This window comes from Fundulus heteroclitus, chromosome 23, assembly GCF_011125445.2.
Source record: "Fundulus heteroclitus isolate FHET01 chromosome 23, MU-UCD_Fhet_4.1, whole genome shotgun sequence".
Lineage (NCBI taxonomy): Eukaryota > Metazoa > Chordata > Actinopteri > Cyprinodontiformes > Fundulidae > Fundulus > Fundulus heteroclitus.
The window spans coordinates 7,510,596-7,521,050 of record NC_046383.1 but is presented as its reverse complement, the minus strand read 5'-3'; positions in this window follow the sequence as shown (position 1 = coordinate 7,521,050).

The window sequence follows — 10,455 nt, the reverse complement described above, 5'->3', positions numbered from 1 at the left end:
GCACTGCAAAACCATGAAACCTTTCCCAGTACATCTGAAATAAGAATGTAATATGAGCTGCCTTTTTATCTCAAGTGTGAGGATGTGCAGCACAAGCCTTTGTGAATTATTGCAGTGGAAATAACAATAAAAAAAGAAGCAGAAAAATAAAGCCATACGGAAACTGCATAAGCTGATGATTCACACGACAGCCATGACTAATTTTACTTGGTGTAATGTGTCAGGATCACACTTTGAAAACAAGACAGAAACCCAACAATAAAAAAGCACACAGAGAAAACTGTTAATTTCAACGTTTTGTTCACATTTCAGGATTGATTTTTTCTATTTTTTGCAAAACTGAATTATAATGCCCCAAACAGTGAGACGACCTGGTGGAGTTCTGATGTTGGAGAACCTTTTTCTGACAGCGTTCTTGAGGAAATAGTCAACATATCAACGAAGAGTTATTGTCTTCATCGTTAAACACATTATTATTGGCTGATAGTGTTTCAGCATTAATAGCCAGACGTCTCAGGGTGAGATATTTTCTCTATTTATTAACAGTTGTTGTATTCATGGACCAGCCCAACAACTCTAACAACAGCAGCAGATATGGAAAAATGTTCCCCAACGGAACAGCACGGTGCTGCATGTGCAGCTAATTTAACGATCAAAGGGCTCATAAACACATAGGTTCTCATTTCCCACCCCTTTTATACCAGCGCAATGCCAAACAACATTTTTGTTTTCATCCCCTCCTATCAAATGAGTGAAAACATGGTGCTAGAGGTGTGTCACTCACTGTCGGTTTAAGTTGCTGTGATCCAAGAGTCTCTGGCACAACTTATCCTACTTCCAAGGAGCATGGAGAGGGGCAAAGATCTGGTGGAGACATCAGCAACGCTTAAAACTCAGAGGAACCAACTCTATTCATAAATAACATTAGTAACACAAGTGGTGCTGGAGTCTTCATCTCGCTGTGTTTCTGTTGCAGAGCCCAGAGTTTCTGTGCAGTCTGTAAATATGAAATATGTCCCTTATCTAGTTTTCTTTCCAAATTCTCAGGTGAATTTGGAAAAAAAGTCTATTTTGTATTGTTTGATATTCGACAAGCATATTCTATGTTTTATTTACTATGAAACAATATTGAGTGAGTCCAAAAATGTAAAAAAAACAAAAAACAACTGGACTTTTTTCTGAAGTTTGAAGACGTTTCGCTTCCCATCCAGAAAGCTTTCTCAATTCAAATGTCTGCAGTAGTGTGGAGTTCCAAGCTTTATAGTACTGCCCAACAAAGGCCTTGTAATGGCAGCTCCTTCATGTTGGATGGTATTCACGCCCTAACCACATATACTCAATTGTATTGAGCTCTGGTCTTTGACTAGGCCATTCCAACACATTTAAATGTTCCGGTGTTGCTTTTCCAGTATGCTTCAGGTCATTGTCCTGCTGGGACGTGGACCTCCATCCTAGCCTCAAATCCCGGGCAGACTGACAGGTTCTGCTCCAGAATATTCCCGTATTAAGCTTTCCCTCAACTTGGACCAGTTTACCAGTCATTGCCGCTGTAAAGGATCTCCACACCATGGTGCTGTCACCACCATGTTTCACCATGGGGATGGTGTTCTTGGGCTGATGGGAGGTGTTGGGTTTGCACAAGCTATTGCACACCTTCATCCATATTTTTAGTAAGTCGCTCTTGTGCTTTTCTGGCAAACTCAAAATGTAAAAGTAGTCTTTTTTCCCCAGGCCACTCTTGCATGAAGTCCAGTTCCATGTAGTGAATAGTTTATTGTGGTCCTATGGACAGATCCTCCAGTCTCTGCAGCTTCTTCAGGGTTACCTTTGGTCTCTGCTGCCTCCCTGGTCTGAGTTTTGATGGGGGTTCCTCTGTTGGCAGGTTTGTTGTGGTGCCAGGAGCTTTCCATTTATAGATGATGGATTTGTTGGTGCTAAAGGGGAACGTCTAATATCTGGATATACATTTAAAACCCCACCATGACCTGTACAAACCAACTTTGTCCCTGACTTGTTTGGACTGCTACCAGGAGTTAATGGCGTGATGAGTCTGACTTAGTAACGCCTCAGCTTTAGACAACCTGCGTTTATACTGACAGATCACGGTTGCACACACTTAATTTCACAAATTATGTGACTTTTGAAGGTAACGGGTTGCACCAGAACCTTTTAGGGGTTTCACAGCAAAGGAGAGAGATACAAAAGAACATGACAATTTTAAGCTTTTTAAGTTTTGTATTCTTTTTTTATGTATACATTTCTTATTTAACTTCACCAACATAGACTATTCATGCAGCTCCATCAGATAAAACAAGTTTAAAAAGATCATCTGATTGACAGGTTGGAATGTAACAAAACATGAGAAATGTCCCAAACAAGTAATCTGAGTTTTACTGAAGGAACTAAAACTATCCTAGAGATTGGCGTTTCAGATTTTAAATTCAGCTTTAATCCAACAGAATCTCTTGTGCAATTCTGGAGAAAAAAACAGAAAAAATAAGCTGACGATGTGACAAATAGACTCCATTTAGGTTTTCGCTTAGGATTTTAATAATTCCTGACTCTTGGTCCACTCCCCGAGCTTTGCACTGATAAATTTCCCAGGTTTTTCTCCCCCTAAACTCTCCTCTATTATTTTGCATCCTCTTTTGCTCTTGTTTCAATGCAGGAGTGGGAGGTGTTGCTACGCGACAGATTGGCTCCTTCCTCACAAGAAACAGAGTGCAGACCTTGACTGAGTGTAAAAATAAACTGAAATCATTCACTTATGCTTACCTTGAGCAAATTTTCCTATAAAACTAACCACTTTCTCCTCTCTTCAACAAATAACCCTGAATCGGTCCAAAAATAAATCACTTATTCACATGTGAGATGAACACAATTCATGTCTCATTATCGCAGCAATTTTCTTTTCTATCTGCTGTTAACTTTCGCACCAGAGGATGATGAAGCTGCTGGCTGATCCGAGCGCGCTGTTCTCCGCCATGCGATGACTAAGTTAGCGAAGGAACAGGCCGCTCGTCCCTCATCTGCAGTCGCTGTCAACGGCCGAAGCTGCGAAAATCACACTTGTTTTTGGACGCTTCAGAAGGAGTGTTATCAGAAGGAGCCAGAATAGTTCCTGCCCTTTGTGCATCTGCTCAGTGTGAGTGTGGACACACTGAAGGAGGATGAGAAGCAGTGTGTCAGGGGTGTGAAATCTGAGCAAATGAGTAGGATTTGGCGATGGCGTGTGGGTGAGTGACAGGTTGAACGTGAGTGAGAACGAGAGTGGACATAGGATGGGTTATTTTGGTTTTTGTTACCCTAATTGTTCAAACACGTGTCCTGTGTCACAGTGGTTGGACGGCAAACTCATCACGTTATGCTACACCATGCAGAGTATCTCTCAGATGTCAAAAGAACTTCAGAAAAAATGACAATTTAAAACAATCTCAATCTGATTTCTTATATTAAGAAGGGTCAAATTAGTGATAATATTTCTTAAAAGAATTCTTGCAGGAATGTTTCCTTTTTACTTGGTAATGGTAGGGTGATTATATATATATATATATATCCATCCATCCATCCATTTCCAAACCGCTTCTCCCTCATGGGGTCGCGGGGGTTGCTGGTGCCTATCTCCAGCGTTCACTGGGCGAGAGGCGGGGTACACCCTGGACAGGTCGCCAGTCTGTCGCAGGGCAACACAGAGAGACAAACAGGACAAACAACCATTCACACCTAAGGACAATTTATAGAGGCCAATTAACCTAACAGTCATGTTTTTGGTCTGTGGGAGGAAGCCGGAGTACCCGGAGAGAACCCACGCATGCACAGGGAGAACATGCAAACTCCATGCAGAAAGACCCAGGGGTGTACTCGAACCCAGGACCTTCTTGCTGCAAGGCAACAGCGCTACCCACTGCGCCACTGTGCAGACCACAACCCTCTACGCCCCATTCCCTCACTGACCGAAGCCACCACTGTTCTACTGTTAAGCACAAAAACACTTCAAACAATCTGTTTGCACGGTCCTATATACCAAATATTGCACTAGTTTGGTAAAATTAGGCAACCACTGCTTAATATTTCTGCACTGTTTGATGCTTCCTGTATATCTACTTAGCGTCCCTCAATTTGTAATCTGCCTATCTTCCTTTATTTAAAGTTATGATATAGTTATATTATCTGCTCACACTGCACGACCTCAGTCAATCAATCAATCAATCAATCAATCAATCAATCAATCAATCAATCAATCAATCAATCAGATGATGACGATGATGATGATGATGATATATATATATATATATATATATATATATATATATATATATATAGTTGGTAGCACTGTAGCCTTACAGCAACAAAGTTTAGGTGTGAAATCCTGGCTTAGGGTTCCCCCTCTGCATTCGTGGGTTCTCTCCAGGTGCTGAGAACACAGCAAATCCTATTTCTATTCTTTAAATGTGGCACATATCCTTCCACAACTAAACTACCAAGTCAGTCAGAGCTACTCTGATAAATGTAAAAAAAACAAAAACATTTCTGCTGCCACGGGAGGATTTTCTGGACATTCGCTAATAAGCATCCTTTAGCTGAAACTAGAGAGGTTATTAAGGATCTAAATGATCTTATAGCATAATTTAAACCAGTTATACAAATAGTATGATATACACCACGGAGCTGTGAGGACCATCACCAATGATTAATGCAAATATTTAACAACAGCCACAAAAGACTTCTCCTAAACGTATTAAAAACCCCATACAGAAATTTGTCAGGGAGGCTGCCAAGAGGCTGACAGCAACACAGGAGGCGCTGCAGGAAGTTCTGCCAAGTTTTACATGTGTGAAAAAGTTTCCATTTTTCTCCACATGCCCAAAATCTAGAGCTGTTATGTAAAACAGAAACATCTTTTATTAAGAAAAAAAAAACCTTCATGACTGGCTAAAATCCTCTGAAACCTTTTGGCAGAACTTGTTGTGGTTTGATGAAACCAAACTTGTACTGTGGGTCACAGTTTCAATACTTTTACTAAAAGAACACGATAACCACATTGCACATAAAGACATAAGGAGGTTTATTTGTTATTTGTTTGTTTTCCTACAACGAAACAGCGCAGGCTGACACAACATAGACAACATCACATATAACATATACTATAGGTGGTAATGTTCGGGTAGTGGCCATTATTGCATGTTCTGTTCATCAATATGGGGTGGTGGGGGTAACTGGGGTACTTTGGGACCTTTTCTTAAGAGGAAACAGTTTTTTGTATCATGGTGAATGAAGTGATCAGTTTTGACTAAGGATGCACGATATATGGTGAAATTGGCATTAACACCAGTATCGGCCAATGTTAGTCATTTAATATATATAACATATCTTATTGGTCTGATAAGTAAAACTGGGCTCATGTTAACAACCTGTCTAAAAATCAGTTATCGGAAATAATATTAATATCGGATATGGATATTGGCCCAGATTTTCATATAGGTGCTTCCCAAGTTTTGACCCAAAGCCTTTACATTTCTGCACTAGACAGCTTAGGAAGAAGAAGGATTTAGTTTTTTGGCATCACACTTAGTGAGGGCAAAAGTCCATATTAGGCAAAAAAAGGACTTATAATGAGAGGAAAATTACTGTTCTAAGTCCAGAGCTAAATCTGACAGAAAACCTGTGGGGCTACACGAACAAAAGCTGCAGATTTCCAGAACATTTGGAAGGTTAAGTGGATAAACGCTGACACGATCCAATCAAAAACGGCTGAGTGCTGAGATCGAATCGAAACGTGTTTCAGGATAGTATTCTTTTTAAGAGAGTATACATTTATGCGTGAAAGTTAAATGTGGTAAATAACAGCCAGACAGTTTCCCCCTGTGGACTGCTTGGTGCCTTTTTTCCTATGAACACGGCGTTTGACTCATTTGCAGAAACTTCAGTCATGAGGGACGACAACCTTCAACGCTGAAAACTACTTAACAGGCGGTTTCCTGCTTTTTTCAGATTATTCTGCAACAGAATCCCATGAGCTACACAAGCCAGGTTCAGATTATGCAATAGAATTGGTTTGACTGTTTTCTTCTTGTTAATTTTGAGTAAATATTTCCAATGTATTTACTATTTAAAATATCATGTTCTATCATGTTGACCGACGGGATATTTCTTTTACTTGTAGAACACTTTAAAAGCCATCTTTAGGTTTCTTTCCACCTCACACTGCTTGCTGTTGGTCTAAAACATAAAATATATGGAAGGTTAGGATGTGAAATGGCGCGCAAAAAGTTCAAAGGCTATTACTATCTCTGCAAGGCATAGCGTATCTGTACCTGTTAACAAGCTGCACCAAATAAAATCACAGATCCTTTCTGCTATCACAGTTCTTTTCTTCTACGCAAGTACAACATCTTTGGCACAGATTTGTGCCCATAGAGAGCAAGTAAATTTAGGAAAAAGCAAAAGAGGCGATTGAATGAGAAAAAAGGAACAGAAACGAAGGAGTGAGTGCTTGAGTTAATAAGCCTTGATGAGTGGTGGTACCAAAGAGGATTGTAAGACAAAATGAGCTTCCTTATGAATACTGAGACAAATAGGAGTTTCTGGCACAAAGATGCCCCTTTAATTGGATCCATTTGAGTCCATTTGCTGTCAGGGAGATGGCACATTTGTTCCCCACAACCTGTCGCTCTTCTTCTGCCTGCCTCTTCACAGAATCACACTCATCCATAAGACCGCCACGAGCATTTTTCATATTTCTCAGGGTTCTTATGACAACCGTGAGAATGGAGGTGCTCGAGAGAGAGCGGGACGTCGCTGGAACATCTGAAGTGCATGCAGAACTGCTTGGCTGAGGGAAAAACAAACAACCTGGAGTGCTTCTGTTCTGGGAGCTCCTGCATAATAATAATAATAATAATAATACGGGCCTCTTCAGCCCACATAAACCCTGACGGAGATGTTTTCATAACCTCGTTACCGAGCGCATAAATCGTAAATAACAGCATCGGCAAACAACAGAAACAAACGTCTGCAGGTCATATATGTGCTTGGAAATGTTGATATGTCGTAATTCAGAGATCAGTGAGAGACGGTGCTTTTATTAAAATACCAAAAACATGCCTGCTTATTATCCATATTAGCTGTGAGAGAATGTAATCATTTTGCATCTAATGTAATTTAGTTATATCATAGTTAATTTATTATGGTTTGTTGGGAAAATACTATCTGTACTATCATACGGCGTTTTCAATGCTGCCTTACATTCTGCTGCTACTAATACTTCCACTATTCATATTGCCTTACACATAACTTTTCTGTACATATAAAATGTTTTTTTTTTCTTTGCTGCTACATTCCTGACAAATCTCACAATAGCTTTATGAGTTTCTGTTGTGTTTATATTTTTTTATTTTATACATTTATTAATTTTACATTGTACAGACTTATAGTTATAATGTTTCTCTTTTGTTCTCTATTTTTACTCGGGGAGGCTTGCAATGAAATTTCGCTCAAATGTGTTTTGTGAATGTCGAGTTGAATGACAATTAAATCTGTCTAAATCTAAACCGTAGGGAGAGTTTTTGCAGTATAAGGAAGCAAAGTGCAATTACATTTAGCACGAGTGATTTAGAACCTGGACTTAGGAGTGGTTGATTGTTCTTTTTTCCCCTTTAACTGGAGTAATTAAAAGGAAAGGAAGTGTTTTCATTGAAAAAAGTGTCAGGGAAGTGAAAAGTGGTCTGAGTTCAATACAATTAACAACCTGTTGTCAGCAGGGAGCTGGATGGTTTCGATTAGAGCCAGCACCCACGGTGTGATGGTGTCCACTAACCGTGTGAAAATATGTAGCACGCAGCAGGGGAACTTAAACTGTTTATTTCAGTAATTATGAGAATAAAGTATTTTTATAAGATCTCTTACTAAAAGTGCTACCATCTTGTAAAGTTGGACTTTGGTATCGGTTTTACAAGGAAACTAATTTTTTTTAGCACATCTGCATCAAATCATCTCCCCCGTTAAAAACCTGCGGGGGTCTCAAGACCCCCACTTTAGGGACCCCTGTTCTATGGGATGTTGATATTTGTGTAGAATGATAAAAAAAAAAAAAAATCACATAGTTTCCAACCACGCTATAAAACTATAAAAAATATTATTGGTACGTTAAGCATCATAATATTTCATTGAATTTCTAAAATCTGCATTTGTCATTATATCTGTCTTTAAAAACATTATTATTATCTTAAAGTTATAATTATCTTAAAGTTGTTAAGAGTGGGAGTTCCCAAGAAGCACTTGCAGCTCCAGAGCTGCCGGTTGCTGACCCTGCGTTGAGGTTAATGGTAGAATAAATCATGTTACCATTCTCATAACCACGTCTAATTGCTACAGATTTATTGATGGACACAGACATAAAGTAGAGAGCCAAACATTTCAGTCACATCTACCATGTTAATATGTTGCTGCCCAGACTTTCCTATTAATCTTCTCAAGGGATCTTGATCAAGGATTCTCTGAGCTTTGTAAAGGTTTTTCTTTGGACTTTGGCTGCTGGTTACACACTACCTAAAGATCAACATGTCTCCTCACACATGTTAAACATGATTTAACATGTGTAGAAACAACACTGGGTCATCCCCAGAGACGTCTGTGATCTTTTGTGCAAAGAGTAAAAAGGGTTTGAGCTAACAATGAGTGGAACAGCAGTTCAAGTTCATAGAAAAACTTAAATCAGGGGTTTCACACTCCAGTCCGCAAGGTCCGGTGTCCTGCAACTTTTAGATGTTGCAGGACACCGGACCTGGTCCAACTCACCTGAATCAAACGGCTGAATTAGCTCCTCAGCATGCAGTCAAATTCTCCTGAGTCCTGCTAATAATCAAACTGTTTTACTCAGGTATACTGGACCAGAGAGGATGTTGTTCCAGAAAAGCCTTGTTCTTTGGAAGCAAAACGTAAAGAACTGACAGGTTAGTTAAACTTTTACATAACACTACCTAACTAAAGATTTTTATCCATAGAAAAAAGTAACCATAGACTTGAGTTCGTGTCTTATAAAGTTTTCTTATTCTTTCACTTTATTTGCTCTGCTTTTACTTCTCACAGAACACACTCTTTGCTCAGTTCTGTGTTTAGCTGTGTCTCTAACTCTTTTATCCCCATAAAAAGTACTCCTGGTCCAGCGCTCATGTGTTTTTTTATTTTTATTTTTTTGCAAACGTTCTCTGGCTTTTCAACTCCTCGCCCACGATGGCTGATAACCATTCATTCTGTGCCTTGTTTGGCTGGAGATTTGTCACTTTAAAACATGGTTGTTTCTTCCCATTTTTGCCAAACTGCTCGCTCAGGAGGAGGGATTGCTGCAAAGTAAACAACCCAATTATCCGGGCTTCCTTGGATGAGAATCAAGGATCTTTATTGTCACCGTGTGTTACCATAGTGGCAACTATGCTTCAACAGAATCATTTTAAAAAAATAAACTCGTAAAAACAGCCCTGGACAAAAATGATGGTACCCCTAGAAAAGACTGAAATAATGTGATCAAATGTTAAAGCAAGGTGTGTCTGCTAATTAGCATCACAGGTGTCTACAATCTTGTAATAAGTCAGTGGGCCTATGTATGGGGCTACTGGTGGTAACTCTGCTGTTTGGTGACATGGTGTGTACCACACTCAACATGGACCAGAGGAAGCAAAGGAACGAGTTGTCTCAGCAGATTAGAAAGAAAATTATAGACATGCATGTTAAAGGTGATAACCATCTTCAAGCAGCTTGTGATTAAAGTTATTATTCAGAAATTTAAAATCTATGGGACCACCCTCCCTGGACGTGGCCACAGGAGGAAAATTGATGACAAATCAAAGAGAGGAAAATTACGACTGCTAACAAAAGAGCCCAGAAAAAACTTCTAAAGAGATTAAAGGTTAAACTTCCAGCTGAAGCAACATCAGTGTCAGATCGCACCATCCGTCATTGTTTGAGCCTGAGTTGACTCAATGGGAGACGACCAAAGAGAATACTACTGTTGAAAACAAATCATATAAAAGGCAGACTGGAATTTGCCAAACTACACGTTGACGAGCCACAAAGCTTCTAAGAGAATGTCCTGTGGAAAGGTGAGACAAAAAAAGTTTGCTTTTGCCAAGGCAGATCAGCTCTATGTTCACAGATGGAAAATTGAAGCATATCAAGAAAAGAACTCCGTCCCTACTGTATATCGATATTAAATCATTTTTAAAAACATTGATATAAACCTATCGATTTATATGCACAGCTTTAGGTCTGACTAAACAGATATTTCATTTTTGATGATACATTTTTTGTTTTTTGCTTTTATAAAAGTGACAATTGAATAATTAGGTCTTCTCTGAGTGAGCTGCAGTCACCGAACTGATTTCACTGTCTTGACTCATTATGGTCCCCGGTTTGGCGGCAGATGGATGTCAGCTTTATGGGTGGCACTCATCCATGTGA